Below are 8,003 nucleotides of genomic sequence, written 5' to 3'. Positions count from 1 at the left end.
GATCAGGGCTAAGCAGGTATTCCTCAGGGACAATGTGCTGGTGGTGCCTGGGTGTTGGCAGTGGAGCAGACACAGAGTGCTGCAGGGTGGTCTCTGGGGGAAGAGGTAAGGGGCTGTCGTGTGCTGCACACAGATGGTTCCATCTCCGTGCCAGACTGCTGAGCTATCAGCAGTTTGTGGCCTCCATGAAAACATAATGCAGAGAGGGTAGACAATGCCAGACAGAGAGAGGAGGGAAAAAAGAAGGGTCAGGAAGAGCAGAGAGAAAATTCATAACACCATGCTGCTTTGGTTACAAGAATGTTGAGTGAAGCAGAAAAGCTGATCCTGGATAAGAGCAAGGAAAGGTTGTGTTTAATGTTTGTTTCAGGTTTTTTGTTACTCACTATGTGAACCTTTTTCAATTGGCCAAAGATGGATTTCCCTAAGTTGAGCCTGCTTTACCAGCAACAGTTTTTGTAAAGCCATGTCCCAGTGTTTATTTTGTCCTGGAAGAATTCTCATCTTATTTTCTATGCTTCTCATTCACTGAAGGTGGGGTGGGAGTAACTGGGTAGGTGGGTGGCTGTGCTTACCCCACCACAGGTATGTACTCACAAAAGCACCTACGCTGGCGCAATGTGGGTGGGCAGCGATGCCACTACCAACGTCCCCTAAAGCACCACCAGCACTCATAAACAAGGGAGACTGCCTGATCCTTTTCTTCTTTGGCTGCTCAGCACTGGAGATTGGTACTGGACACACAGATCCATCTCTCCCACATCCACACCACAGGTCTGTGGAGTCTGTGCCCGCAGCGCAGTCCTGATCTGTCCAGGCTCCTGCTCCAAGCCTGGACATGCCCTGGTGGTGATCTTCTCTTGTTGGTGTCTAGCCCAGCTCGAGTTTACCAGCCAATGCCTCACACATGGAAACACCTGTACTCTGTGGCAGCTTGCAGCAGTGCCCACAGCAGCAGCAGGAGCCGATGTGTGCCTGGAGCTGGCCAGGATAGGAAGTGCAGGAGAAGGGACAGGTGGGTAATTCAGGTGCGTTGGTGGTATAGTGGTGAGCATAGCTGCCTTCCAAGCAGTTGACCCGGGTTCGATTCCCGGCCAACGCAGCATGAGTTTTGTTCTTTCACTTCCTCCCAAAGAGCAGCACGGAGGCCTCAGGCTGTGGCTCTGTAACCTTGGATGGCAAACCACAATTTCTAGTCCTGGTTCTCTTCCCCGCCGTGACACACCTCGTTTTGATGGACAGGTTTCCTCCCATGCCTGGTTCTCCCCAGTACCATTCCCAGGGACTCAGATGAGGTTGATGAAAAATGCACACGCAGCACCAGCTCTTGGGGTCCTGGAGGACCCTCTGCTTTCACGAGTGTGTTTTTCCAGCTGATGGGCTGGGCTCCTCACTGCTGGTACAGGAGCCAGATGAGAGGGATTCCAGTGTTGCTGCTGCAGCTGGTTGCACCTGGCAAGAGAAGCATTTTGCTGTCGCACAGTGATGATGAAGACTGACAATGCCCAGGTGGGGACGAAGGCATGACCTGCATTTCATGAGGCCACTTAAGAAATTTGGGGGTATTTGTGGGCGGAGGCCTGTTCTTTATAAAATGTCTCAGCATCACATTGGAGTGAAATTGCTCTCCATCTTCCACCTTTTCCGTCTCTGCAGTGCCAGCTGGTCAAATGCTTTGCCATTCCCCTTCAGAGGGGATGCTGGTACAGACAATGTCTGTGCTCATAAAACAGAGTCATTTCATATGTAAGCTCAGAACTGTTGCTGCTGTTTATTTTCATATCAACACAAGGGAACTTTGCAGAAAAAGCAGTTTTTGGGTTTCATCATCTTTGTTCCTTCCTAGGTAAAGGAGATCATATTGCTGTCTGCAACTGCTTAGTGTGGGGGTAGATACTCTTTCAGAAAATGAGGGCAAATATTTTTTTACAGTGGTAAAATATGAGATGATGGGCACATGTCAGAACATGGGAAATTTGGATTAGATATGAGGGATATTTTTGTACCTTTAGAATATTCAGATTTTGAACGGGCTGCCCAGAGAGTTTGTGAAAATATCCTTGAAATTTTTGAAAACTTTAGTGGACAAGACCTTATCCAAGTGGCCTGCTGTGTGCAAGGGGAGAACCAGAGACTGCAGAGGTTTCTTCCAGCCTCCATTATTCTGAGTTTCTAATAATTACTCTTAACATGTTGGGTTTTCAAACTTGCACCTGAAGCTGAGGTGCCAGGAGTTTTACAGAAGGAATGGTAAAGCCAGCTTCCTAGAAAGAGGATTTACACTGACATTTGAACTGCTAGAATTGAACTTCTTGCTACTTGTCTTGCTTTAAAAGGAACCTCCCTTGGAATGAAAAAAACATGACCTCCTTCCCTCTAAATCATTATAACTTTGAAATTATGGGGCCTTCAGGCAAAGATACGGGGAAAGGAACAGTAGTTTTTTATTAGTATTTATATGTGTGACAAGACAGACAACCAACCCCAGCAGCAACACCCAACAGAACCGGAACCAGTCCTGCCTCTCCCACAGAACAGAACAGAACAGAACAGAACAGAACAGAACAGAACAGAACAGAACCAGAACAGAACAGAACAGGAACCAGTCTCTTATTCCCTTATGGTCATATTTTTTCCATTTCAAGGAAGATTCCCACCTTCCTTGGCAGACACCTGAAGGTGGCTTCCCCACCTTAATTAGCATCTGCAGCGGCCCAGTTCTTGGACCCAAAAGTGTCTCAGAGGTGAGAGGTCCCTTTCTTTGAGGGTGGCTGTGGTACACACCTCAGTACTCCAGGGGGCAAGATACTGATGGTACAAGGTAGCAACATCTCAACAGGATGGACAATTTTTGGGGGATGTTCACCCCGGGACCAGAACACCAACTTCCCAGGGGTCCACCCCACTTCCTTGTGCCTGTTAGAAAGAGGATGTGGGACTGAAGAGGGACGAAGTCACAGCCAGCAACCCCTCAGGGCAAAACATGTTCCATGCTGGGTAAGCACGTGGGGGGGAATCCTCAGCTTCTCCTCAAAATGAGGAGTCACATTGTAGTGCTGACATTGCATCCTCTTTTTGTGCCTGAGTCCTTCTGCCACAGTGCTGCTGTGAACACAGTGCTGCTGTCCAAGGCAGACACAAGGTGTGTGATGTGCTGAGTAGCTCCAGACACAGGCTTTATGCACTCATCTGGTTTTTATTTCCAAAATATGAATATATCGCCCACTGACAGCAGTTTGGGAAACCATGAATTTGTGAGAAACTTGTGCAAAAATCCACCCATCTGCCTTCTTATACGTTCCCCATAAGACCCTTGCCTGCTTTCCTAAAATCTGATGGACGGGTGGCTGTACACGACAGGTGAATGGGAGCTCCTGCCAGGCAAGCCAAAAACCAGAAGATACCAGATGGGCTACGCCTCTGTTCCGCTTTCAGCAGCACAGAGAGGACTTGACCTGTGGTTCCCGGAAGGAAGTCCCAGTTATAGCCGGACGTGGGGCACCACAGTGCGCCCGTTCCTTGTCCCCCGGTGCTGCCGGTGTGTCCGGTCACCCCGCACGGCTGGGTTGGTGTTTGTCAGTGCTGCCGCTACCGGTGTGGCTCTGGACTTGTTGGGGCTGTGGCCCACTTGCGACAGTGGCAGCAGAGTGGCGCAGCGGAAGCGTGCTGGGCCCATAACCCAGAGGTCGATGGATCGAAACCATCCTCTGCTAATTGTGTTTTTGCTCCCTTTTCTCGGGCACGGAGCCCTGGCCGGGTCACCAAGTAGCGGCGTGGAGGAAGCGCTGTCGAGGCCGGTTAGCTCAGTCGGTTAGAGCGTGGTGCTAATAACGCCAAGGTCGCGGGTTCGACCCCCGTACGGGCCATTCTCGTTTTTCCCGAATTTCAAATTTTCGTCTCCGGCCCTCCCTTTTTGGACAACGATGGGGCAAGGGAATAGTTTGTAGGAAAACATAGCTCCTGCCCGCGCTGCTCAGCGCTGGCGGATGGTCCACTAGAAGAGCTTCTAGGCTCTCCCCGTTTTCCCTACTCCTCCTTTTGCAGGTGTTCATTCCAGTTTAAGGATAAACCTCACCGGGTACTTGTGGCAGGTGCACTGGCTCCAGCAGCCCTCAGACCTGGGTCTGACCTCAGGTATGCGGCACTAACCATGCCACCTGCTGCTGCTGTGGAGGGGCTGACGGTCAGACCTCAGCCAGCAAGGTTTATTGTGACCATCTGACGACAAATACGAAGCAGCTGGGGTACAGATGGAGCCTTGGTAGGCAGGCAGGGCAGTAGAGTCAGTTGTCCTGAGAGAAGGACTGTTGGGGACTCCTCTGCTTGAGTCAGGATGCTGTGCAAGGTCACTCTGTGAGATTGAGAGCCCTTGATTTATTAGGCTGCACATTACCCTTCTAAAATTGTTTGCACATTACCCTTCTAAAATCTTGAGAATTCTGAAGTCACTCAGGTAGTACGAGTTCTCCTTAACATCACACATCTCTGTGCAAATATTGACAGAGCTTTAATTAATTTGATTTGCTTATCTGCTTTAACTGCTTTATTAAAAAAATCTCATAAAATTATCTGTGGATTTTATAAGCCTTCTTGGCAATGCTACAGTCAACATTGCTCATTTAAACAGTGAGTAATTGTCAAAAACCAGCTTTGCACAGAAAGTGCATCAGTCAGTGCCCTGCTCATGCACCTGATTAAACACCCTAAGAGTGACAAAAGTCCATGTCCCCAGCTTTCAGCCACCAGGAAGGCTCAATGTGTGACTACAGGAGGCAGACTGTGTCTGTAATCCCAGACTGGTAGATGGGCATTAGATGCCACACAGGCCATCGTATCCTTATCTCTCTGTTTTTCCACATTTATGGCTCCCCTAAACCACCTTGATCCCTCCTTTTCCCCCCTTTTCGTTCCTCCCCCAAACATCCCATAACTCACAATCCAAAAATGCTCTTCCCTTGTATCACATACTGTGACCTTTTTCCCTAGCGAGGGACCAGACATGACCTGCACGTGGCCCCATTTACCCTCTGGACAGGAGCCACCCTTCTGAGCCCAGCAAGAGCCCTGGGAGCAGCTGGGATATGGAATCTCCAGCATAGTGGAGGTTCCCAGGGTTCCACCTCCCCCTGCTTGTCTTCATTCCAGGAGATGAGCTTTTAATCACCTAACCTAATGCTGTCTCATGGGGTAGGAGGGTTCCCTGCAGCCCTGTCTGACCCTAACACCCCTCAAAAACACCCCACATTTTGCCCTGTCCCTTCCAGTGACCCTGGCAACCTCAGGGGACCTACAGCCCCCAGGACATTGAGCTGAAGTGCCACAGAGGACAGCCCCTGCCCCAAAGTGCTGCACCCCAGTCAAACCCCAACTCACTGCAGCATCTACAGCTCTGCAGAGCCTGGAGGGAATAAGGCTGAGGTTATGGGAGGGGTTGAACACGGGGTGCAGGGATGACAGGGGCCAGGGATATGGTTCCAAAAAGGGATGTCAGGGTTGTAGTTGGAGCTCAGGCATTGGATGGTCTCAGGTGGGACCACTCTTGAGCATTGATATTCTAGAATATCAACCTTCTTCCTTGGGTGCCACTTCCCTCCAGGGCTCGAACCAAAGGGACTGTATCAAGCAGATGCCCACAGAGGCCAAAGTCTGCTCTCCTGAGGCCCAGCACTGGTACTGTAACTTGTGCCTGCCCTCAGGCCTCTGAACTCCACCCTCATTTTTACGAGGGGAGCAGCTGGACTTCGTTAGCTGATCAGAGCAGGAGAAACCCAGACCCTGCAAATCTCATTTTAGCACCTGTTGAAGCAGGCCTGTTGCCGTGGCAACGGAAAGCCCGGAGCACCGCGACTTCTCTAGAGAAGCAGCCCTGAAAAGGGCTGGGCCAAAGCGCGTGTGTGCGGCTTCGGGCAGGCAAGTGATTCCAGCTCGGCTCAGCGGTGGCAGGCAGGCGACACGGGAAGAAGGGATGAGAAAGCTGGTCTAGTGCTCAGCCATGCACAAACCTTTATTCAGGCAGAGCTTTGGCGAAGGGAGTCAGCAACAGCTAATCCCTCGAACAGGGGAAAACCCGGAGTATTTATGGGGAAGGAGAGGGGCGGGGGGAGCCCGAGATACATGGGTGGGATGGCAGGGGGGAACACCAATGGAGCACAACAGTTTAACATATCTAACTCAAAGATCCCTGGGAGCGATACATTTTCTCTCTCTTACAGCGAAGTATCTTGTCTCCAGGGGAGAGCCAGGATCTTGGGGGCGGCAGGCTCCTCTGCACCCCACAACTCCCCCTTTTTACTAGAAAGGTATCTCCTAGAGAGTTAGCTAATAACTTGACACATGAAAACATGCATAGGAAAATAATACTCAAGAAAACTTAAAAATGTTTTTGAGGAGGGAGGCAACCTAGACTTTGAGTCCTTAGCTCCCAAAAAGGTCCTCAAGCCAGTGGGGCTCCTTTTCAGTCTGGAGTTCCTGGACCACGTGTTGGGGTCTCTGGATGCGGGCGTGGATGCCTTCACTGGGGCTGGAGAGGTCAAAGCAGCACAGTCCGTTAATTTCCTCGCAGCCGTGTCCATGAGCCAGGAGCAAAAGGTCTAGAGAGCTGGTGGCGCTGCCCATGGACAAGCACATGTGGTCTTGTTTGAGCGTCTTTGCAAGGGTGATCCACACGTTCTCCTGGGGCTGTGCTACTAGCCAGGCCTCTATAGCTGATGTTTTCAGAAGCATCCAGATTGTTAGGAACGTCAGGAACTCAAGGATGGTTTTGCTCTCCATTTTCTAGAACAGGACATAAAAGATTAGCTCTGATTTTTGGAGGGGGGGGGGGCTATTTTCTTTTTTCCCTTTCTCTCCTGCCCCCCCCCCTTTAAAAAAAAACACAATTATAAGCAGGGTTATTCTATGTATTGGGTTCACATGACCTGACACCAGCAGCAGCACCGAGGTGCATTTTGGTGTAAACTGGCAATTTGGGCTAGGCAACGAGGGCAAGAAGGGGAAGGGAGAGGGAGAAGAAGACTTGTGTACTGTCACGGTGTCAGGCATGACGTTGGCAGTCGTCTCATTGCGGCCCTGGTAGCAGGACGGTTTGGCCTCTGTCTGGTTGTTGGTCTGGTGGCAGGTCGGTTTGGTGGACTCCAACGACGTCTCCGTTTCCAGGCTGCAGTGGACTGCTGTTTTTCTGGACCTGTGTGGGTCTCAGGAGACTTTGAAAGTTTTGAGTCTGGTATAGGGTTTGTAGCGCCTAAATAAGGTTTTACATTTTTCCCTGGGAGCCACTTAGGTCCTGATGGTGTGGACACACACACATACCCTCTCCCCCAGGTAATCAGTGGGAAAGGTCCTGATGTCAGTTGTGATTCAGGATCCTTGATCAGCACTGGTGGCTTCTCTGTGAGTTTGGCATGAGTTGAATTAGAAAAGTGCTGAATTACATGGGGGTCAGGCTCTGTAGACGAGCAATTTAGAAAGTTCATGACATATAGAGCCTTACAGAGCCTCTCAATGGGGGGAATGATTTCTGTTCCTCCCCGCTGGTGATCAAGGACTCTTTTCAGGTTTTGGTGGGTTCTCTCTACTATTGATTGCCCTGTGGGGGAATGAGGAATGCCCGTGGTGTGTTTCACTCCCCACTGATTGAAAAAGTCTCTTAATTTGTGAGAGGTGTAAGCAGGTCCATTGTCTGTTTTAATTTGTTCTGGGACTCCCAGGGTAGCAAAAGCAAGGAGAAAATGTTGGATGGTGTGCTTGGCATTTTCTCCTGCATGGGCTGAGGCAAGCAGTACACCAGAGAAGGTGTCTACTGACACATGTACATATTTGACTCTCCCGAAGGACGGGACGTGAGTGACATCAGTTTGCCATATCTGGCAGCTGTTCAGTCCTCGGGGGTTAACCCCGGAGTTAACGATTTGGAAAGATTGACAATTAGGACAGGTGGCAACTATTGGTCTAGCCTGGTCTCTGGGTAGTCTGAACATTCTCATCAGTGCAGGCACGTTTTGGTG

At 50.3% G+C, this 8,003-nt stretch overlaps 3 non-coding genes across 3 annotated transcripts; all 3 read left to right on the top strand.

Annotated features, from left to right (window-relative positions):
* The first annotated feature begins 1,030 nt into the window (after nt 1–1,030).
* On the top strand, nt 1,031–1,102 carry TRNAG-UCC (transfer RNA glycine (anticodon UCC)). The gene has a single exon. It is a non-coding gene; the product is annotated as a tRNA-Gly (tRNA).
* A 2,539-nt stretch (nt 1,103–3,641) lies between these two features.
* On the top strand, nt 3,642–3,713 carry TRNAM-CAU (transfer RNA methionine (anticodon CAU)). Its single transcript has one exon. It is a non-coding gene; the product is annotated as a tRNA-Met (tRNA).
* A 79-nt stretch (nt 3,714–3,792) lies between these two features.
* Nucleotides 3,793–3,866, top strand: TRNAI-AAU (transfer RNA isoleucine (anticodon AAU)). Its single transcript has one exon. It is a non-coding gene; the product is annotated as a tRNA-Ile (tRNA).
* The last annotated feature ends 4,137 nt before the right edge of the window (nt 3,867–8,003 follow it).

The sequence above is a fragment of the Pseudopodoces humilis genome, chromosome 16 (assembly GCF_049639895.1).
Source record: "Pseudopodoces humilis isolate 2021_Gansu_Grassland_sample_001 chromosome 16, ASM4963989v1, whole genome shotgun sequence".
In the NCBI taxonomy this organism is placed as follows: domain Eukaryota; kingdom Metazoa; phylum Chordata; class Aves; order Passeriformes; family Paridae; genus Pseudopodoces; species Pseudopodoces humilis.
Note: the sequence above shows the minus strand (reverse complement) of the source record. Positions and strands in the feature narration are given on the sequence as shown.